Source organism: Cherax quadricarinatus, chromosome 10 (assembly GCF_038502225.1).
Source record: "Cherax quadricarinatus isolate ZL_2023a chromosome 10, ASM3850222v1, whole genome shotgun sequence".
Taxonomy (NCBI): Eukaryota; Metazoa; Arthropoda; class Malacostraca; order Decapoda; family Parastacidae; genus Cherax; species Cherax quadricarinatus.
The window spans coordinates 20,058,359-20,083,358 of record NC_091301.1 but is presented as its reverse complement, the minus strand read 5'-3'; the positions used below and the strand labels follow the sequence as shown (position 1 = coordinate 20,083,358).

Below are 25,000 nucleotides of genomic sequence, written 5' to 3'. Positions count from 1 at the left end.
TCTCTCTCTCTCTCTCTCTCTCTCTCTCTCTCTCTCTCTCTCTCTCTCTCTCTCTCTCTCTCTCTCTCTCTCTCTCTCTCTCTCTCTCTCTCTCTCTCTCTCTCTCTCTCTCTCTCTCTCTCTCTCTCTCTCTCTCTCTCTCTCTCTCTCTCTCTCTCTCTCTCTCTCTCTCTCTCTCTCTCTGACAGACTTTAACGGAAACTAACCTATTGCACCAACTATGAATTCACTTTTACTTTTGCACTAAACCCCCACCTCGAAAAACGCCTGCCCTCGTCCCCCCTCCCTCCTGGTATAAACCTCGGTAATTGATACCGAGAAACTGATTTAGAAACACGTAAGCAAGCACTAGGACATATCAAAACGTTTCGGTCCTGGGGCCTTGCTCACTTCCAACATAGAGGTTAAAAAAGACAGTATATATAAAAAGTGAGGTGTGAGTGACGTATGGTGACCTGAAGAATGCCATGTTGAGATGAGGACAGGTAGACAACGTGATCACGTTGTCATGCCATACTGAAAATACAATACATTAAATAAATAAAAAAAAAAACACAGTATCAGTTCTTCCACAGAAATTATAAATTTTCATTGTCGAAATACACACAGGACGTTTAACTTTGTGCTGACACACTGTCCCTCATCCCCTATGCATTATATCCCTTTGCATTTATGTTAATACAAGTCTACACAAAATTATACATTACATCAACCAAAACACATACAATATGCATTATTATTATTATTATTATAAAGAAAGAGAAGCGCTAAACCTACAATATGCATTAATATTTCACTTTTTTTAATATGTTATTAAATCCTTCATGCAGACACTGTACATAAACAGGTACATATATAACAAAGAGACCAAACACGAACTGTAAGTAATGGTTCCAGTACTCAATCTACTGGGTTACTACAATGAGACATCATGACAGTACAACACTGTCTATAATTTAACCGACACTCACCCACACCTGTGAGTAATTATAATAATGTTACAAAAAATACAGTACCCCTCAAAAAGTATACTTTCACTATTACCTGATTATACAAATAAACCCCGTTCTTCTGACCTTTAATATATACACGACACACCAACACACACCAACACACACCTCACGATTATGACATTAACCCCTCACACATTGAATATTATACAAAATACGGAATTATTCTACACATTTGATTACAAGGGTAATATGTGTACTGACTCGTTGCCATTACATCCTATACAACACCATACACAACTCGCTACGGATACTCATATCATCCAATCTAAGGCGTTCTTCGTGTGGAATCTAGACAATTCCGTGCGCACACATCAGGTTTCTAGGCCTTCTCTTTGACCGTCGGTTAACCTGGAAACCTCACATTACCTCTCTGAAGGCAACTTGTCACAGCCGGCTAAACCTTCTTAAAACCCTTGCTCATCTTTCCTGGGGAGCTGATCGTCGAACTCTGCTTCGCCTACATTCAGCCCTCGTTTTATCGAAACTCGATTATGGTGACCAGATTTATTCCGCAGCCTCTCCTGCTACTCTCTCTAGCCTTAACTCTATCCATCACCAAGGCTTACGTTTGTGCCTTGGTGCTTTTCGCTCTTCCCCTGTTGAGAGCCTCTATACAGAAGCAAATGTTCCATCCTTGTCTGATCGCCGTGATGCCCATTGCCTTCGTTACTATGTACGCTCTCACGATCTACACAATCATTCCATTTATAGAATGGTCACCGATATTAGTAGACATTCTTTATTCGTTCGCCGCCCCTGTTTGCTCCGTCCCTTTTCTCATCGCCTACATTCACTCTTGTCTTCCCTTCAGTTACCACCTTTATATGTTCATGTAGCATCTCACTTTTCCCTACCCCCCTGGGAAGTTCCAGCTGTTCGGGTCTGTTCTTTCTCACTCCCTTGCTCGAAAGCTCAACTGCCTACGGTGGCTTCCCGCTCTCTTTTTCTTGATCACTTCCACTCCCATTCTCATGCCACCGCTGTGTACACAGATGGCTCTAAGTCTTCAGACGGCGTCGGATTCGCAGCAGTGTTTCCGGACAGCGTCGTACGGGGGCATTTACTATCTTCAGCTAGCATTTTTACTGCTGAACTGTATGCCATTCTTGCAGCACTTATTCGTATCGCATCTATGCCTGTGTCATCATTTGTAGTAGTCTCAGACTCCCTTAGTGCTCTACAGGCTATACGAAAATTTGATACATCTCATCCCCTAGTTCTCCGTATCCAACTTTGGCTACGCCGTATCTCTACCAAACATAAAGATATTGTTTTTTGTTGGGTCCCTGGTCATGTCGACGTACAGGGCAATGAACAGGCAGACACTGCTGCGCGGTCAGCAGTACATGACCTACCAATTTCCTATCGAGGTGTTCCATTTCTGGACTATTTTGCTGCAATAGCTACCCACCTTCGCACCCGTTGGCAACAACGTTGGTCAACTCTGCTCGGTAACAAACTTCATTCTATTAAACCGAGCATAGGTTACTGGCCGTCTTCTTGTCATCAGTGCCGAGGTTGGGAGACCACTCTCTCCCGCCTTCGCATTGGCCACACTCGTCTTACTCATGGGTATCTCATGGAGAGGCAACCTGTTCCTCTCTGTGAGCAGTGTCAAGTTCCAGTATCGATTAGCCACATTCTGTTAGACTGCCCTCTCTATCAACGAGCACGCAGAATTTACCTCCAACGTCGTCTTCGTTCTACTACTCTCTCTTTACCTTCCCTTCTTGCTGATGGACCCTCCTTTAATCCTGACTCTCTCATTGACTTCTTGACAACGACTGATTTACTCCACAAACTCTGATGATTCTTTTCGCACTCCCCTCAGCCCTTTCTAGTTCAGTCTCTTGCTGCCCTTTACCCTTTCACCATCCACTACCCCGCTGTTATCCGTAACCTATTACTCATCCATCTCCCTTTTGCCACCTGATGCCCTCGCTTCCTTCCTGCCCTGCAGCGCTGTATAGGCTGTATAGTCCTTGTGGCTTAGTGCTTCTTTTTGATTATAATAATAATAAATCCGTGTGCACACCGACCACCCGGCCGGGTGGAAGTGTGCTCCCTGTTATCTCCCATACACCAAAAGTAATAGACGCTAATTCAACGGTCTAATACAATTGGCACCTCTTTACACATACAATGTAGAATAAAAACACCTAAAATTCACTACCTACATGACACAATGCTGTATAGCCCTTGTGGCTTAGCGCTTCTTTTTGATTATAATAATAATAATAATAATACATGACACAATAGTGTTAACTACTAAGTACAGCTAAAACACACACCTCAGCAGGCGTTACACTTGCAAAATATATTATGCTAATAGTTACGTTACACACATTTGTAATAATTGTACACTAAATCCAAAAACAATTTTCTGAAGATCAGGTTATATTTAGTCCAATTTTCACAATGGGAAAAAAAATTATGAACAAATGATGTTCCGCACCTTAATGTATATTTGGTAAGCATCTTATGACAATTATGCTACACCATGTCACCCACTATATTCACCTGTTCAAACATGCCCTCACACACACATGTATACACTTATATATACATCTATGTATATATCCGTACAGATGCACACATATATACATACACAACTCACGCACTTACATATTTATGTAAACGTGCGTTTCCATCACTATCCCCATCATAGCCAAGGAAAAACACCTTGAAATAAAACAATGGTGACATACAAATAGTGAACTGCGCTTCTCCTCACGCACTCTTCCTTCATATTGCTCAATATTCATACGTACCTCGCCTACATGCTTACCCACTCACACCCACACGCCCCTGTACTGGAGGCTAGCCCGTTACTTCCCATTGACCTACAAATTCCATAAATCACGCAGCCGAAAATTCCTATAACCCTCTGTAAATTCAGTGTTCCATCTCCTACCATATACTTCCCGATTGCGGCACTTAGATCTGTAAAATGTCGCTCCCAGCACCTTTATCCTTTCACCCGCACCTACATCTCTCATTGCCCATGATGTGAACACGAAATCAGTCACCAGATATGCCACTGTGTTTTTAACCTGCGCTCCCACCCCATCAATGTCTAAACTTAACACTCGCAATACCTGCAACCCACCCCCTCCCATAAATCGAATTACCCTTCCAAACCACTCCCTGACCCTGCCTATGCGTTCACAAAAATATACAACATGAAAAATGGTTTCTAGTTCACCACACGCTCGACACTCCCTACCTTCCCTGAGCTTTCGATTAAATAAGACGATCCCAGACGGCAGAATCCCTTGTAAAAAGCGATACATCACCTCTCGTACACCCGGACTGATGCTCAACTTCCGGAGACGTTCCCATATGTCGAGCCAGGTATACATCGGGTATGTTCCTTCCACAGCAGCCGCCTCCAACCCCCCTCCCCCCACTCTCTCGATTACACGCAGCTTGATTCGAGCTGGATCCCTCGCCACCATCAAAAATCTCAACATCGCCTCCCCTACTCGTAAATCCTTCCCCGTCCACCAACGTTTTATGTCCGCGTGCACTTTCTCGATCCCCCTCCCTTATTCCCACCCTCCCGCAGAAAACTCCGTTTCACTTAAATACTCATAATCCTTCGTTCCAGCGGTATGAGCCCCAGCCCTCCTTGGGCAATCGACAAAGTAATTACCCCTCTGCTTAACCACTCACAGCCAGATCCCCAAATAAACCGATAAACCCTACACAACAATTTCGTGACCTCTCGGCGCATTAACGGATACATGACCACCACATGCCATAATTTACTATATAATAGTACTCTTTGGTGCAACGTGAGATGTGCAGACCTCAATCCTCCTAGTCGTTTTAACACACTATTCACAACCCTTACCGAGTTCACCTCACGTGCCACCATCGGATCACAAAAATAGGCAATCCCACATATCTTAAGTTGGTCGACCACACTCCACCTACCCCTCATGCCCCCACTCATTGGTCCCAATTTCCCACTGCCATGAGCCTAGTCTTCGTGGCATTAATTCTCATCCCTGTCGCCTCTCCAAAAACGTCCACGATTCCTTCCACCTGCTGTAAGTCTACACCACCACCTACCAAGACCATTGTATCATCTACGTAACCCACAATACCAGGCCTCCCATTGCTCTCATAACCCCCCAAACCCCCCAAAACACTAGCCCGCACCGCCCTATAAAAAGGACCCTGAAAACACGCAAACCCCGACCCATTTGAAGTGGCACACCTAACCGACCATTGACCTGCACACGCATAGTCGCCCCCTTGTATAAAGTCTGTGCCCAAGAGATGATTTTATTCCCAAAACCCTGCCAATGCATGAACTGCCACAAAGCTCCCCTTTCTACAATATCATATGCAGTAGCCCAATCCAGTGCTAAAATCACCCCCCCCCCACCCGACACTTGTCGCCATTCTGTGAAACCTCGAATCATCCCGTGCCCTTCGAACATGGACCTGCCTGGTATCCCGTATTGTCCCCTATCTATAACTTTGTCCATCACCTTTTTCAGTCTGTTCCCCAGTATCCTCGCGAACAACTTGTAATCACCGCACATAAGTGAAATGGCCCTATAGTCCGTTGCAATTCTCCCATAACCCCGTCAGTCTTTAAGATATTAAATAACCGTACCAAAAACGCCCTTATCACACCCCAATTTGTTACACAGAAATCACTCGGTAGCCCATCAATGCCAGGTGCTTTACCTAAGCTCGCCCCAACCAGAGCCTGCCATATCTGGCACTCCGAAATAGGCCCTTCCAATGCTTCCCTGTCTTGCGTACTAAGCCCACACTGCATGTTATTACCGATTTCCCGTAGTGCTATATTACTTATCCCAACGCTTGACATGTAGGTCTTAAACCAAGCATCTATATACCCGCTCATGCCCTCCGTCGTCACCAACACCTGGCCCTCGTGATAGCCTTCTCTCCCTGCATGCACTGTTAGCCCCATCATCTCTGTGGCTGCTCTCTGCTACCTTTGTTCCCTCAACACACAAGCAGAAAGCCGATCCCCATAGAGAACCTCCTCCAAACCTCCCACCACCCGTGCACCATCAAAACCGATCATTATGCAAACCCCTTATATGTTCCTTTAAATCTTCGATTTCCTCTACAGGGTATCGTGCCCCATCACCCATATAGCAATCATGTAACTGTCCTTCAAAATACCCCTGAGGTTCGTACAACATTTGATTATTTTCCCGCCCACGCCGAACATAATAATCCCGGATACGTGTCTTAGCCACCATATCCCACCACTGAACCAAGTCATCATCCCCAGGTGCCTCCGCCCACAAACCCTCCCACAAAGTCGCAAAGGATTGGCTGCTCTCCTCCCCTTTCAACAATTTAACATTCAATTTTCAGTAACTGCGACTCCTTTTAGGTAATCCCTCCCACCCTACGTCCACGAGAACCCCTCTATGATAGGAAAACACCACATCTATGATACGCACGCTCTTGACTGCGACTGCGACTGTATGCGGCACATACACTATCAAGTCGCGCCGCGTACCCACGACATACAAAGGTATGCTCAACCTCACCCCCCCCTCGCCACGTCCATTAATCCCACCCCAGTCAATAAATCCCCTAATACCCCAGAAAAGTGTCCACATGCTTTCGCACAGTCCTCAAACCATTAATATTTATTGTCAAGCACTTAAAATGGACAGTGGGGGGTTTCCTCTCGATACTGAATGTTTCTCACCAGATCTTTTGTTTCCACCTTTTTCACAACCCCCCTTTTAAAACACTCTTGACCAACTCCTGAGCTTTAGGTCCAAAGGGCCCTCTCTGTGCCACATCCGCCCAGGTTTTTTTTTCCTGATCGCTGGGCTGGCGTCAGCACTTCCTCCGAGTCTGAAAGCGCTACAGAACACTTCCATGTTACACTTTCCACCTTCATGTCGTCATCCACAGTGCAGTCCTGGTGGATTTCCACCTCCGCTGTATGTTTCAGCAAGGCGTGGGGGAAACCCACGTCCAGCCGCTCTTCATGTCCAACGTCCGTCTTCGCAGCAGGTCCCAGGTCGAGGGGAGGGTCCTTCGCAGGACACAGACTCCTCTCTGTAAATAATTCATCCAGCACAGAGGCAATGGATTCCTCGACGACGTCATCTTGCACGTCTTGCTGAGCCACGTCCACTACAGGTTCCGCCTCCAAGGAAGGCGACACCCCCGGGAGTGTGGCGCACACGGTCTCCATCTCCGTAGACCGCTCAACTTCTTCGCTCCAAGACAATCCAGACGGAGGCGCCGGCGCACCAGGCACATCTTGGCCTGTACCATCTTCCTCTTCGTCCGTGCGTTGTTGACCAGCCCTGGCACCTCGTCGTCGTTCACACTGTACCGCCAGATGGTCGTACGTACAACCTGCAGGTTCGTTTTTGCCCAGCATATGACACCCATACCCGAGTCCTGAAGTCTTGCAAGATCACGTAAGAAGGGATTGGGTGACGTAAGGTCATCTTTACAGAAAACGTTCCCTCTGGTATCCCTGCATACGGGCCCTCAGACCACCTCCCTGCTGTAGCCATGTGTATGGTGCCATATGTACCCAATGCAGCTCGAATGTCAGACACATCAGTCTCGAAGGGCACGTTTCTGACCTTTACCCATGTGTAGTAGCGGGAGACGTCGTGTAGCTGCACTGACACTGCATGGTTAACCACTAGGTTAACTTCCTGGAACTTGTCTACCACCGCCTCATAAACATGAGCAGAGCAAAATTTCACAAAGATCCTCTTTACGCCGTTCATAGCCACACCGCACAAGTCCTCGTTGGCGATACCAAAGGCATCACGGATTATCGCAGGCAATAATAGCGCCATCGATGATCCAAGCACGGCCCCACGGGTCAACTCAATTCACAAAGTCTTGACGCGGCGTCTACCCGCCAGCGCCATGTTGAGAAAATGAAACTGCCACCAGTCAACTACAGAGGGCAGCAGTAGCACACGTCCTCTCTACTCAAAAGCTGAGAGACGAATTCTCCTGTGTTGCTAGTTAGTTTCCAGTATTATGTTCTATGGTGTCGGTGACGGCGATTAGCGTGGCTTCCAGACGTCCTCAGCTTCTGAGATCTTGATGTAAGTTAAGACACATGTGCAACATCTAGTCATCTTTATTGCAGACGTTTCGCCATCCAGTAGCTTTATCAATACAGCTTCTAGGACATAATTAGAAGACAGTATACAAAAGATGAGGTAATCAGTCCCTCAGCCTTGGAGTTGGTAGCACCGTGGTAGTAGCGACTCAAGATGTTGCACATGTGTCTTAACTTTCATCTTGTTGGTATTTTATACCTTTCTTGCACAACATCTGAGATCTTGTTCGGTGAAGGCGAGCTGTGCCTCATCTTAATTCATTAAATGTCCCGTGGAGTCCCTGTGACTTATACAGGCGTACCTTAAGTCATCTCTGTTGCTTGCGTTTTGATGTTCTTTCAGGCTGACCGAAATATTTCTGCCTGTTTCCCCTACATATTTCTTGGGACCTTATCCACAGGGGATGGTGTAGACGCCTGCTGTGAAAGTTAGAGGTGTGGGGTTAGGTGTCATAGTGAGGTCTTTGATAGATGATGTGCTTATGATGGACACAGTTGTGTTGCTCATAGCAAATGCCTGATGAGTATTCGTGGCAACATCACCACAATGAAGCACCATGAGCTACATAGAGGACTGTTCCATGGAGGATTTGTTGAGGATAGGTTGTGCCTTGAGTCTACAATCCCGAATGAAGAAAGATGGAAACTGAAGACAACGTGTGAAGGCTTGTGTTATGTAGATATATTCTTCAAGGAAACAAGGGCTGGGGATGCGAAGAGCTCTCAAGAAGAAGCCATTTAGGACATCTCTTACTGCGGGTTCTTGGTGAGAAAAGTGTAAAAGATCGTCCTTGTTGGTAGGTTTTCTATACACTTTTAAGAAATTTGCCACTGTGGAAAGACCTACACAGAACATCGAGGAAAGGAAGTTTTCCATTTTTTTCGAGTTCAGGTGTAAACTTTATTGATGGCTCGACAGCACTGATCTTGTTGAGGAGGGTCTGGATATTGAAACGTCTCGGATAGAAAATCAACATATCGTCAATGTATCTTAGTCAGGAAACTGTGTAAGGAATGAGGGCGCTGAATTCCTCGGGCTCTAGGTTCTCCATGAAGAGGGTGCGAGCGCAACACTCAGCGGCACTCACACTTCACTCTCCGCCTATAGATGGTCTTTTAACCTCTGTATGTTAGAAGTGATCAAGGCCCCAGGACCGAAACGTTTTTTAATAAATATGTCCTAGTGTTTGTTTACGTGTCTTTCTAAAGCACCCCTATCACTCGTTCCCTCCTACTCCTTGTTATCTCCTCCCCTTCACTCACTCCTATTACACATTCCTTCCCTCGCACATCCCTATCCGTTATGCTGTATGACCCATGCGGGTTTAGTTTTTAATCTGATTATATTACTATACTTAGGAAACGTTAAATCAGGGCCTGGGGGGGGAGGGACGAGAGGCATTTAAATTAAATCCAAGTGAGGGGATGGTAGGGCCACTTCCCTGGGTCCCTGATCATGTTGATATTCAGGGTAACGAGCAGGCAGACTGCTACGCGGTTAGCGGTACACAGTCTTCTGGTTTCATGTAGAGGTATTCCATTTTCAGATTATTTTGCTGTAATCTCTAGCTGCCACCGCAACCATTGGCAACAACGTTGGTCTGAGATGATTCGTAACAAATTACATGCTATCAAGCCGAGTTTTGGATCCTGGTCTGCTTATCATCGATGTCGTGGTTGGGAGACTACACTTTCCTGTCTTTGCATGGGGCACACACGTTTCACTCATGAGTATCTCATGGAGAGGCACCCAGTTCCATTCTGTGCGAATTCAATAAATTCTCCGACGTCGTCACCACTCTGACACCCTTACTTTATCTTCCCTCCTCGCTGACGGCCCAACCTTTGACACAGACTCCCTCCATGACTTTGACAGTAACACATTTATTATACAACCCTTAATTATACTTCCTTTAGCACTCCTCACCACCCTTACAAACTTTACCTCTCACATTATAATTCCCACACCCTACCCTGCAGCGCTGTATGACTCTGGTGGGTTTAGCTCTTAGTTTTGATAATAATAGTAATAATAATAATAATAATAATAATAATAATAATAATAATAATAATAATAATAATAATAATACGAGAATACTTAACTGCCGGTCTTCTTGCTAGCAATATCCATCCTCGGGTCAGCTGATGAATCTTCTGGAGTTAAGGTTAGCAGCCGCAGAGACGTATTTCTCTCCCATATACAACTATTTTAGTGTTTTTGTTGATGATGTTGTTGTTGTCATTAATGTTGTTGATGATGTAATTGATGTTGTAGCTGAAGTTGATGATTATTTTGTTGATGTTAATGATGAGCAGATGGTGAAAATGTATGTGCAGACCCTGTAGTTGATAGGTTTTCAGCTCCCACAGATGACTGCATTCTCATTTATCGGCCACATGCACCTCACTCAGGGATACCACATGGAAAAACATTGGTCACCGCTCAGCGAGGACTGTCTGGTCGCACTGTCAGCCTACCATATTTTAATAGATCATCCAGTCTACCAGCGGACACGCAAAGTCCACTTGCGACGTCTCAGCCGCCTCCAACAGACACTAAATGACCTCAAGTCCCACCTTTGATGCACATTTTCATTTTCACTTTGTTTTAGCAGAAACTAACCTATTGCACCAACTCTGATTTAGATTATATTCTTGCACTCTCTCCTACCCCTACACTTGTACACACCCGACCTTTATTTACTCTGCTCTTTTGCATTTTCCTCCTCTCGTAAATCCCTTACTGTTTCAAAGTTTATTATTATTTATTAATTAGCATCAGTAATTATATTATTGTTATTAAAACCCACATTAACCTCGTTACCATGTGCAGATACCTAGCTGAAGACAAACTGCCTGGAACCTGGGTTCACTGGCCGCTCGATAGAAATCCAATTATCGATACAGAGGAAGATTTCTCACCACACTAAACCAATCACCGTAATCATCCGACCCTTTGGTGGAAAGGGAATTCTGACAACTGTAACCTCACGTGAATTTGAAGAAGCCGTTTAACCCAAGCTAAAGACACTATTTATTCAATAAAAAGTGAAACAAAATAAATCAGAAACCTTAAATATCTTATAGACACGAGCGTCATTACACAGCCTCTACGAACCTCTGTTAAAGCTCCACTCGATCAAAAGCAGTAAAGCCGCCACAAAAATCTGTAGAATGATACCCCTCCAAGGAGGTTCCTTGATGTTGGTAAGGGGCTCCTGATCCAAGGAACTGGGCCTGTGCTCCAATTCCTTGAATCTAGTCTGAATGCCTTCCATTGCCCAAGGTGCTGCATAACCCTTATGGGTTTAGTTCTTCCTCATGACTGTAATAATAATATAGACTGACAGCACTGATAATAAAAAATCTTCACTTGCCTCTTGAAACTGGTGCATTACTTCCATATTATTATTTCTGAAGTATTGGAAGAAAGAAAAATTATCTGATGTAATGCATACGGACTATTAAAAAAAAAAAAACTTTGACAATTGTGATCATGGTGGAGCAGCACTCAAAATATAGATTGAAAAGTGGGCAGATCAACTGCCTAACAAATCTGCTTCAGAGCTTAATAGACAAAACAGTAAAATCAGAGTATCTACATGTCAAAGTGCTGTTCTTTAACGTACAATACTCGTCTCACTTCTCTTTTTCACTTTCATTCATGACATAGACAAATCATCGCATTGAAACATCCTTCGCAGATGACACCAGAACTGGCATGAGCGTCTCATCGAGGACAAGACAAAATTTAAAGCCGATGTAAACCAAGTCTTCCAGTGGGTCACAAGAACAAAAAAAAAAATTCAACGACAACAAATTTCAGCTACTTCGCTACGAAAAAAATGTAAGTCAAAACCGGAACAGAATTTAAAATACGAGTATACACTCGTAATATATATATAAAAAAAAGCGGAGGTCGGTAAATCAGATATTTAAAGAACATAATAGTTGTGTTATCACTTCTGCGCAAGGACAATGATAGACTGGTTAACAAGATCTGTCAAAACAATTGAAGAAAATCAGCTAAGATTGTCTTGAAGGCATTTTTCCTCGCTGAACTGGAAATTTTCACCACACTGACAGTCACTCTCAGATCTGGAGAATGTAACTATCCAGTCAAATATTTAAGCTATTGTGGACCCCTATAATCTCAATAGATTATAGATAAAAAAAACAGCATAATTTATACTTGGAAAACACTGGAAGCGCTTGCTCCAAATTTGCGTACTGAAGCAACTCTTCATTAGTGTATGTACCCAGGGAGGTGTGTGCCTCTCAGTGTATGTACCCTGGGAGGTGTGTGTCTCTCAGTGTATGTACCCTGGGAGGTGTGTGTGTCTCTCAGTGTATGTACCCTGGGAGGTGTGTGTGTCTCTCAGTGTATGTACCCTGGGAGGTGTGTGCCTCTCAGTGTATGTACCCTGGGAGGTGTGTGTCTCTCAGTGTATGTACCCTGGGAGGTGTGTGTCTCTCAGTGTATGTACCCTGGGAGGTGTGTGTGTCTCTCAGTGTATGTACCCTGGGAGGTGTGTGCCTCTCAGTGTATGTACCCTGGGAGGTGTGTGTCTCTCAGTGTATGTACCCTGGGAGGTGTGTGTGTCTCTCAGTGTACGTACCCTGGGAGGTGTGTGCCTCTCAGTGTATGTACCCTGGGAGGTGTGTGTGCCTCTCAGTGTATGTACCCTGGGAGGTGTGTGTCTCTCAGTGTATGTACCCTGGGAGGTGTGTGTGTCTCTCAGTGTATGTACCATGGGAGGTGTGTGCCTCTCAGTGTATGTACCCTGGGAGGTGTGTGCCTCTCAGTGTATGTACCCTGGGAGGTGTGTGCCTCTCAGTGTATGTACCCTGGGAGGTGTGTGTGCCTCTCAGTGTATGTACCCTGGGAGGTGTGTGTCTCTCAGTGTATGTACCCTGGGAGGTGTGTGTGTCTCTCAGTGTATGTACCATGGGAGACGTGTATCTCTCAGTGTATGCACACAGGGAGATGGGTGTCTCTCAGTGTATGTACTCTGGGAGGTGTGCGTCTCTCAGTGTATGTACCCAGGGAGGTGTGTCTCTCACTGTATGTACCCTGGGAGACGTGTATCTCTCAGTGTATGCACACAGGGAGATGTGTGTCTATCAGTGTAAGTACCCTGGGAGGTGTGTCTCTCAGTATATGTACCCTGGGAGATGCGTGTCTCTCAGTGTATGTACCCTGGGAGGTGTGTGTCTCTCAGTGTATGTACCCTGGGAGGTGTGTCTCTCAGTTTATGTACCCTGGGAGATGTGTGTCTCTCAGTGTATGTACCCTGGGAGGTGTGTGTCTTTCGGTGTATGTACCCCGGGAGGTGTGCGTCTCTCTGTGTATGTGCCCTGGGAGGTGTGTGTCTGTCGGTGTATGTACCCTGGGAGGTGTGTGTGTGTCTCTCGGTGTATTTTCCCTGGGAGGTGTGCGTTTCTCAGTGTATGTGCCCTGGGAGACGTGTATCTCTCAGTGTATGTACCCAGGGAGATGTGTGTCTCTCAGTGTTTGCACCCTGGTAGGTGTGCGTCTTTTAGTGTTTGTACCCTGAGAGGTGTGTGTATCTGTCAGTGTATGCACCCTGGGAGGTGTATGTATCTCTCAGTGTATGTACCCTGGGAGGTTAGTTACCATTTATCCTAGGCACATATCAATTATACACTATGTGTATGTGTCTCCCAGTGTATGTATTTTGGGAGATGCGTATCTCTCAGTGTATGTACCCTGGGAGATGTGTATGCGTCTATCATTGTGTGTGTGTGTGTACCCTGAGAGATGTGTATCTCTCGGTGTTTGTACCCGGAGAGGTGTGTATGTATGTCACAGTGTATGTACCCTGGGAGGTGTGTACCTGTCAGTTGATGTACCTGAATGGTTCAAAGAACCGACACGTTGTTAAATTAGACACATGTGCAACTCTTGGGTATCTTTATCCTCAATAAAGATACCCAAGAGTTGCACATGTGTCTAATTTAACAACAGTTGATGTACCCTAGGAGGTGTGTACCTGTCAGTGTATGTACCCTGGGAGGTGTGTACCTGTCAATTGATGCACTCTGAGAGGTGTGTACCTGTCATACTATGCACCCTGAGAGGTGTGTACCTGTCAGTGTATGTGCCCTAGGAGGTGTGTTCCTGTCAGTGAATGTGCCCTGGGAGGTGTGTACCTGTCAGTGAATGTACCGTGAGAGGTGTGTACCTGTCAGTTGATGTGCCCTGGGGTATACCTGTCAGTTGACTTAATCTAGGAGGTGTGCACCTGTCAGTTGACGTACCCTAGGAGGTGGAGTTGTACACCTGTCAGTTGATGTACCCTGGGCGGTGTGTACCTGTCAATTGATGTACCCTGGGAGGTGTGCACCTGTCAGTGCATGTACCCTGAGAGGTGTGTGTATCTGTCAGTGTATGCACCCTGGGAGGTGTATGTATCTCTCAGTGTATGTACCCTGGGAGGTTAGTTACCATTTATCCTAGGCACATGTCGATTAGACACTATGTGTGTGTCTCTCAGTGTATGTACACTGGGAGATGCGTATCTCTCAGTATATGTACCCTGGGAGGTGTGTATGCGTCTATCATTGTGTGTGTGTGTACCCTGAGAGATGTGTATCTCTCGGTGTTTGTACCCGGAGAGGTGTGTATCTCAGTGTATGTACCCTGGGAGGTATCTCTCGGTGTATGTACCCTGAGAGATGTGTACCTGTCAGTTGATGTATCCTTGGAGGTGTGTACCTGTCAGTGTATGTACCCTGGGAGGTGTGTACTTGTCAATTGATGCACCCTGAGAGGTGTGTACCTGTCAGAGTATGTACCCTGAGAGGTGTGTACCTGTCGGTGTATGTGCCCTGGGAGGTGTGTTTCTGTAAGTGAATGTGCCCTGGGAGGTGTGTACCTGTCAGTGAATGTACCGTGAGAGGTGTGTACCTATCAGTTGATGTACCCTGGGGGTGTACCTGTCAGTTGACGTACCCTAGGAGGTGGAGGTATGCACCTGTCAGTTGATGTACCCTGGGCGGTGTGTACCTGTCAGTTGATGTACCCTGGGAGGTGTGCACCTGTCAGTTGATGTACCCTCGGAGGTGTGTACCTGTCAGTATATGTACCCTGGGAGGTGTGCACCTGTCAGTGAATGTACCCTGAGAGGTGTGTACTTATCAGTTGATGTGCTCTGGGGGTGTACCTGTCAGTTGACTTAACCTAGGAGGTCTGCACCTGTCAATTGATGTAACCTGGAAGTTATGTACCTGTCAGTTGATGTACCCTGGAGGAATTTATATTTTTCAGTGCATATACAGAGACTTTTACTTAATCCTTATTTTAGGAATTAAATTATTACTGATGTTAATGTATAGATGACAAGAAGCCTTAGTGACCCGAGTTCGCTCGGTAGGTCATAACCCTCAAAGCTCAGCTCTGGTGCCTTCCGATCACAACCGATGAACTAAGGTTCAGTCCTGGGGTGGGTGGAGACAAATGGGTAACTCTACTTGCATCTTCTGTCCCTCTTTACTTGTCGGTAATTAGGTACCTGGGTAGCATCCTGGGGCTGGGCGGTAGGTTAGGTTTTGTAAGACTCGTCAGGAAGCAGGACCAGTGTCTCCTGACTCGGGTCTTAGTCATATGATGACCCGCCACTGGAACTTTTGGTCATTTGACCGAGGCCTTTCCCTGGCTTACCTTTCCACCCCTTTAAAATTTAAAATTAATTGTGACTGATATGAGCTGATGTAAAATAAACCTTAGCCTGAAAATTCAATTAATAATATTTAAATTTCCGTCCCATGCATAGGGAATGGGAGACAATAAGATTTGATTCAAGGAAGGGAAGCATAGGCCCATTTCCTTGAATCAAGAGCCCCTTATCGGCATCAAGGCACTTCCCATGAGGGGTAGGAATTCGATGTGGAATGAGACGACTAGACCAACATACTCGTGGCGACACCTGTTGGTTGCACCCCACACTCAGATAGGATTATTAGTATTACATTGATGAGGAAGAGCTAAACCCATAGGAGTCATTCAGAGCCTGAGGAATGGTAATTAATGTAAATAATCATCTTTGATCCAAGGAAAGAGGAGGATAGCTCTGCTTCCTTTGATTAAGAGTTCTTCTCCAGCATCAAGGAACATCCGTCCCATGAAGGGTACGTGGGAGCAGCAGCAGTGTCGCTTCTTTGTAACAATCTCAGACTTCACATGTCCGTGTAGGGGTTGGAAGGTGTGGTGATCACAAGCGGGGTGCTCACCACCTCTTAGTTGCCTCTGACAAGTTACAGGTTGACGAGCAGTGCTTCACCACCCTCTCGTTGCTCGCAATCTGTGGATTACAAGTGAAATCTTTGGTATGTTTGTTTTTCTTGCAAGTCAAGCTGGGAAGATGAACCAGGATCCCTGGTAATGGGGATGATCAACCGTGCTTTGTTTATATATAAATTCATCATCACTGGCTTTGTAGTGTGTTTAAGCAATTTGTAAAAGAAACAGATAATGTAAGTAAACTAGAATGTGTTCTGCTACCCTGTAATTACTGATTTACCCGAGATACCTCCATTATTACTGATTTTCATGTCTTCACATTACCAAAAGTAAAATAATAAAATCTGCTGAATATAATTATATTTTAGTTCCATTCAAGGTAGGTTCCTTATTGCTAGTTAGAGGTTGATGGGGTCCAAAATAAAATAGCTTCCCCCTCTTCCTTAGGTCGAACTTTAATCATATTTCCTAGTCGTTGAACGACTTGCTAATTTAGTTTCCTCTTAAATACAATACTAATTAGTTAACAGGTATCGGATACAATGGTTACTACCCTATAAATTTCTCGCAGCATAACTAATAATACACCCAACACGTAAACTGTCTAATACACCCTTGTAACGTTAATTGGCCAATTAGCTGCTCTGAGGAAGTACTTAGACATAGGTATACGAGGGTCTTGGAGCCTCCAAATTCAGGCCTGTGAAGCAATACTAGTGGAAACAGGACGAGCGGCCATTACATAAGCTTTAAGTATCAACGTCAGTGAGGCACCAAACATTTATTGCTCTACGAAAACTTTTCTAGGGTCATTGAAAAGTTTAATATGCTTCAGTTTCCGTGCGTGGTTAAACCTACTTTTCGAAAGTGGTTGTAATAAGCGGCACTAAATAGGTTTACAAAAAATAGCAAGAGTAATAATCATGACTTGCTCATCCACTTTATATTACGTGGTTTTATGAAAAAATGTTTGTGAAGACCACCTCGATATTTCTGAAATTGCGGTGTATAAATGGAAGACAGGAATAAATAAAGGGGATGTAAATAGTGTGCTGAAAATATCTAGCCTAGACAGGACTCGCAGCAATGGTTTTAAGTTGGAAAAATTCAGATTCAGGAAGGATATAGGAAAGTACTGGTTTGGTAATAGAGTTGTGGATGAGTGGAACAAACTCCCAAGTACCGTTATAGAGGCCAGAACGTTGTGTAGCTTTAAAAATAGGTTGGATAAATACATGAGTGGATGTGGGTGGGTGTGAGTTAGACCTGATAGCTTGTGCTACCAGGTCGGTTGCCGTGTTCCTCCCTTAAGTCAATGTGACCTGACCTGACTAGGTTGGGTGCATTGGCTTAAGCCGGTAGGAGACTTGGACCTGCCTCGCATGGGCCAGTAGGCCTTCTGCAGTGTTCCTTCGTTCTTATGTTCTTATGTTCTTATATTTTGTTGTAACTCTGTTGCATATCGTTGACATGAATCCGTCGTGTGAACGGCTTCGCGGAGTTGAGACGCCTACGCTGACTTAGAACTGTAAAAAAGTCGTGTGGCGGCAGTTCTTATAAAAAAAAAGGCTTATCGCAGCAGTTTTAAGTGTCTTCAGGCTGCATCTTGTTTCGTTAGAAAACAAGACTAGTATCTATTGAGACCTCTGATCCATTAAGAGTCTGAATCACTGATGACCTACTTGAGCAAAGCTATACACCACATGCGTCACATGTAACATACGATACAACTGATTATCGGTGACGATTTTTTTAGGAAGCTATACAGCATGCGACTAGTCTTTAATGTGACTCGTTAAGAGTCGAAACATTCCCCCTGCTTATTCAGCTAGATATTCATCTTAAAAACAAAAGGATTACCACAGTGCACTGTAGGATGCTTTCTAGGGAATACAAAGTAAAGTTTAGGATATAACCCAGGCAGTAATTAACACCATATTTATTAATTCGTGGTAGATGCATTAGTGAAGAGTAAATAATTATTTCTAGGGGAAATATTAATTAGACTGAAGGATTTTAACCTTCACATAAATATGAAATTAAAATTAAATTTCTGGGTGATGAAATTGTGTCGTTGAAAAATCTACCTTCCACTGCAATTGACTACGCGATCAGGTCCCTTCACAATCGAATAATTGATGCTTCTACGAGGGAAATTAGAGACGCTTTGAGAAATTATCAAACAGAATGTCGAAGGCATCTTCAAACGCGACAACCACCATTGAGGCAAGAATTAACATTAGTCATCACAAACATGACTTATGGAAACTGCTAGTTCTTCAAGCTAATCAGTATAAACGTGAGCCAGCAAAATTTTGGAGTAAGATCCGACAACTTTTAGGGGCAAAGCACAAGGCTCCTAACTACCTAATTCATACCTTCACTGATGAGGATGATGAAGATGTTGAGATTAAACTTGATGATCCACAGGACCAGGCTAATTTGATGGGTGATGTATGGGAGAAAATTCTCTCCCACAATAACAGTCGTCGATTTAACAATACTCGCTATCAGTTGGTAAATGGAGAGATGAGAACATAGATCTACAACCACTACCTTCCATCGATACATCAACTTTTGAAGATGTCCACCCGCTTACTAGACCTATTACATTACTCGAGATGAGTCAGGTTATTGGAAGAAGGTGCTGTATAGCCCTTGTGGCTTAGCGCTTCTTTTTTATTATAATAATAATAATTGGAAGAATGCGAAATAGAGCCCCTGGTCTCTCTGGAATAACAATGAAACAGTTCCTGCCCAGAAATTGTAAACAGTCTTTGGTTAACATCTTTAATGCCATCTTGGCCTCAGGCCATTTTCCAGTGGTTTTTAAGACTGCTAGGATGATCTTTCTTGCTAAGCCCAATAAAGACATCCACCAACCTGGGAACTATAGACCTATATCTTTACTTGAAGTCACTGGAAAAGTTCTTGAAGATCATTTCCAACAGACTGAACTACTATGTGGAGTTTAATCACCTTTTTACTGAAAAACAATTTGGCTTTAGAACACACAAATATTATTTTCGATACTGTAGCAAGGGCAATCTTGCCCTATTTGCCACCAGAGATGTTCATAAAGCTTTTGATAGCTTATGGCATGATGGTCTTATATACAAACTCATTGACCTACCAGACCATAACTGGACTTTTCTCAGATTAATATGCAACTTCTTAACTCAAAGAAAAATCATTCCCACCTTTCACGGCAGGTCGACAGAGCCTTTTATACCAACAGCTGGTGTCCCACAAGGTTCTTGTCTTAGTCCAGTTCTATTCAACATTTATATGAATGACCTTCCTCAACCAGAGTTTAATGACACAATTATAACGCAATTTGCAGATGTTATCCATGTCGTCTCATCAACTCCGGTAACAGGAAAATACAAGTATGAGAGAGTCAGAGAAAATGAATATTGAACTTCGTCGAACATCTAATTGGGAAAAGAAATGGAGAATTACGACTAACCCTGACAAAGTCCTTGTTAGCACGATAGGATGTTTTGCATCAACCATCGAAGATAAAGGGGGTATCTCCATCAGAGGTACACCTGTAGCCATTAGAAACCCTAACAAGATCTTGGGATATGAAATACAGGCTGCTCCACTCAACATCTCGTGTAAATAAAAAGATCAACATAGCCAAAGCCGGTCTTAACGGTCTCTTTAGATTTAATCAAGCCCCTCCACATGTCAAAAAACATCTGTATAAAATGATAATAAGACCTATACTCGAATACCCAAGTGTCCTAATGTCATTAACAACAAAGACCAACATGCTACGGTTGCAACGGGTCCAGAATAGAGCTCTTCGCTTCATTACGAGCACCAGGAGGAGTGTGTGTGTTAAAATGGCAGATTTACATGTAGAAGAGGATATTACTCCTTAAATGTACGCCTTGGCACCCTGAAGAAACAACTCTATGCAATTCAAGAACTCTACATGCCAGATAGAGAACATCCTCTCCATGTTGAAAATACCACGGATTATATCAATACTCCTCACAGGACTCAGAATGACTCTCCCACAGAGTCCGTTGTTTTATCCATGAAGAAGATTACCATAGACCAATGATATTGAGCAACCTCCTTGATGATTTTTTTTTTTTATATTTTATTTAAAACGTCATATAACATATTAAATATATAAAACTCCATCCTTCATTAAACGGGTATACAAAACATAATACATGAACATAATACAGCTTATAAGGTACGCTGCAGCACATACCCGATATTTACACCTAAGCCAACTCGTATTTCCCTAAACCATACATGATGAAATATCATATAAAAGCATACAACCGTACGTATAACATTATAACAAAAGTAAGCCTTAAACATTAATACATAAAGAAATGAAATATCATCAAACATGTATCCTTATACTTGGACTACATAACATCATAATTACAAGGTAGTATAAATTATTAAAAACCACAATAATACAGGCACTGGACAAGATTACCAAGAATTATATCAAGCGCAAGAGAAATAATTATGAAACACGCAAAATACATACACACCATGCACTGACACACATTATACAAAATGATAATATATCTGACACATACACACAAAACTGTTGGAGGGGGGACCCCCCCATGAAAAATCATTTATAAATACACACACATCATTCACACATTGATCACAGCAGTGATCAAACATAAATTTTCGTAACTTTACTATATACATGCAACTGATTATGAGATTTAACTTAAGAACAAAGTCTAGTAATTATCCTAAAACATTTCCCTATAACAAAATTAAGCATTACACAAAATTGCGTAAGCATATAAAGCATCAACAACTGCAAAAGTTCTTACAGCATACGTTGCCTCAGCTGCGAAACTTAATAACATTACAAAAGTGATGGAAAACAATTATGTAAAACGAATATAAACCTCGTTTAAGCAAAAAGACATTCCCTACAAATTTACAGTAAAAAAACTGCGAAATTACATACCAGAAAATTATCTTTGCAACAACTGGTAGACTAACATGGACATTGATTTCTATAACTCTTTTAATCTCAAGGACCTAATTTATACAAATTTTGGGCTAATCAAAATCTTTCACAGCAAATTTACATGTGAACACAGCACCACTTAGTACATACCTTCCCGACCCTCACATTCCTTCACCAGTCCTTTACCTTATGCACTCTCCCTCCGAAAAACTAACGCAACCCGCTTATAAAGGAAACCAGTCCTTTACGTATAATTATCTCGCCAACTGAATGAGGCCATTGACCGTAAGTTTGCAGTAGGTCTCTGGAAAACGTGTCCTCCACTGTTCCCCGTAAATAAGTCTGTTTCTGCAAACCGTTCTATATATGCCCGCCGCAATTGCTCTAATCCTAATTCTTCCTCCTCCCGTGTCCCTCATCCCCCAGGAAATATACAGAAAATCCACCACTACATACATAATTGCCCTTTTCACTTCTCTGGAGACCCCTCGTACTTCTAATGTTAAGGCTCTCAGGGTTTCTACATTACCCCCACCCATCAACCTAAAAACCTTCGCTAACCACACCCTCACCTCCCTCAACTCTTCACAGAAATAAACCGCATGAAAAGCTGTTTCCTGTTCTCCACAGTGATCGCAGGTCTGTTCCCTCACCAATCCCATTGAACACAAAACAGCTTTCGATGCTAATATCCCCATTATAAACCTATATACAAACTCCCTTACTCTCGGCATTAACTTAAGCTTTCGAAAGTCATCCCATATCATACCCCAATCATACAAGGGGTAAACCGATACCCCCTGTATGATTTCCGGCCTTCTACTCATCGTCACCAAACGCCCCACCCTAAGTTTTTCCACCTCCCTAATCAATAACAATAACCTCAGCATATCCTCGCATTCAATTAATTCTTTTCCGCTCCACCATCTCCGCACATCCTTCATCACTTTTCCCACTCTAACCCCTCTTTCCCCCCCCCCTCCCTAACGAACCTTTTTCACATATAAAGCCTTTACTCTCGGCCCCAACGCTAAAAGACCTACTCCTCCACTGCGTATATTTGACATCACCACCTCCTTGCTTAGCCATGCCCTCCCGAAACCCCAAACATAACGTAATGCCCTCCTCTGAATCTCATGTATGTCTGGAGTCCTCATTGGGTACACCACAGCCATACTCCATACTTTACTATAAACTAATGAATTTACAATTATCGCCCGCTGTTGTAGGGTGACGTCCCCCGCCCGTAAACTCCTTAACCTTTTTACTGCCTTCTCCACCACCACCTCCGAATTCACCTGCCTAGCCTCCTGCGCATCTGCCATGTATATAACTCCACAAATCTTTAGCCTATCCACTACTTCCCACCCAAACTCCAACCCCCAGCCCCCCCCCCCCCCCCACCCAGGCACCCACCTCCAGCAAACTTGATTTTGCTCTGTTCACCCGCATGCCTGATGCCCTCCCGAAAAGCTCCAACACGCTTTCCACCGTACGCAATCCCTCCACTCCTGCCAGCAGAATAGTGGTATCATCCACATACCCCACCACATCTATATACCCATCCTTTTCCCCGTTTAAATTCCCCCTCCCCTCAACGAGCCCATAAAAAGGATGCTGCATACACGCAAACAATATCTGAGACAGGGGACATCCCTGTCTCAAACCCCTCTCCATCCTTACAGGCCTTCCCAACCTACCATTAATTTGTACTCGCACCATTGCGGACGAATACATTGTATCAACCCACCTCGCCACTCCCATGCCAAAACCGAGATGCAACAAACTAGCCCTCAGAAAATTCCTATCTACACAGTCGTATGCATTTTCCCAATCAATGCCCAACAGCCCTCCCCCGCTGCAACCCTCCAAAAAATCCCTAATGCGGCCATGCCCATCTCTCATGCTTCTGCCCGGAATACCCATCTGCCCCTTATGAATAACCCCACCTAACACCTTCATCCTATTGCCCAATATCTTCGCGAAAATCTTGTAGTCGGCACACATTAGCGAAATAGCTCTGTACTCACTCAATACTCTTCCCTCTTGCTTTTTGCGTACTAAGACGACTACACCCGTTCTGAGTTTGTTCTAACTTTCCCTCTCGTCGCATACAATTCATGACCCTCACCAGACAGTACTTAATGTGCTCCCATTGAATTCTATAAAAATCATTTGATATCCCATCTATACCCGGCGCCTTTCCAGTACTCATATTGAACACAGCCTCCTCAACTTCCCCCATGCTAATCTCACCTCCCATCCCCATGCCCTCCTCTTCACATGACCCTAAACCCCTCCCCCCCCCACACCTCAATAGCATCGCCCTCCTCCCCCTTCTCCCACTTCTTTCGGAACCAGAAATCAGCATAATTGCTCATGCCTTCTGTAGTATTCAGTACCACCCCACAGCACAGCCTCCATTCCCGCTCTTACACGTAGGGAAGCAATTTGGCTTTAGAACACAAATATTATTTTCGATACTGTAGCAAGGGCAATCTTGCCCTATTTGCCACCAGAGATGTTCATAAAGCTTTTGATAGCTTATGGCATGATGGTCTTATATACAAACTCATTGACCTACCAGACCATAACTGGACTTTTCTCAGATTAATATGTAACTTCTTAACTCAAAGAAAAATCATTCCCACCTTTCACGGCAGGTCGACAGAGCCTTTTATACCAACAGCTGGTGTCCCACAAGGTTCTTGTCTTAGTCCAGTTCTATTCAACATTTATATGAATGACCTTCCTCAACCAGAGTTTAATGACACAATTATAACGCAATTTGCAGATGTTATCCATGTCGTCTCATCAACTCCGGTAACAGGAAAATACAAGTATGAGAGAGTTATAGAGAAAATGAATATTGAACTTCGTCGAACATCTAATTGGGAAAAGAAATGGAGAATTACGACTAACCCTGACAAAGTCCTTGTTAGCACGATAGGATGTTTTGCATCAACCATCGAAGATAAAGGGGGTATCTCCATCAGAGGTAAACCTGTAGCCATTAGAAACCCTAACAAGATCTTGGGATATGAAATACAGGCTGCTCCACTCAACATCTCGTGTAAATAAAAAGATCAACATAGCCAAAGCCGGTCTTAACGGTCTCTTTAGATTTAATCAAGCCCCTCCACATGTCAAAAAACATCTGTATAAAATGATAATAAGACCTATACTCGAATACCCAAGTGTCCCAATGTCATTAACAACAAAGACCAACATGCTACGGTTGCAACGGGTCCAGAATAGAGCTCTTCGCTTCATTACGAGCACCAGGAGGAGTGTGTGTTAAAATGGCAGATTTACATGTAGAAGAGGATATTACTGCCTTAAATGTACGCCTTGGCACCCTGAAGAAACAACTCTATGCAATTCAAGAACTCTACATGCCAGATAGAGAACATCCTCTCCATGTTGAAAATACCACGGATTATATCAATACTCCTCTCAGGACTCAGAATGACTCCCACAGAGTCCGTTGTTTTATCCATGAAGAAGATTACAATAGACCAATGATATTGAGCAACCTCCTTGATGAAGATTGGGTAACACCAGAACCGTTCTATGTTTACGAAGAAAATCATCGCCCCCAATTAGGGAAACATATTGTATAATATTCTGTTAAAATTATGCTA

General features: G+C 43.8%; 1 protein-coding gene across 1 annotated transcript in view; it reads left to right on the top strand.

Moving 5' to 3' along the window:
• The first annotated feature begins 16,316 nt into the window (after positions 1 to 16,316).
• The window catches only part of LOC128687786 (uncharacterized), a 37,263-nt gene continuing 28,579 nt past the window's right edge, over positions 16,317 to 25,000 (top strand). The window contains exon 1 of the mRNA XM_070083823.1: positions 16,317 to 16,473. The gene's annotated coding sequence lies outside the window, so the exon portion shown is untranslated. The remainder of the gene's footprint in view (positions 16,474 to 25,000) is intronic.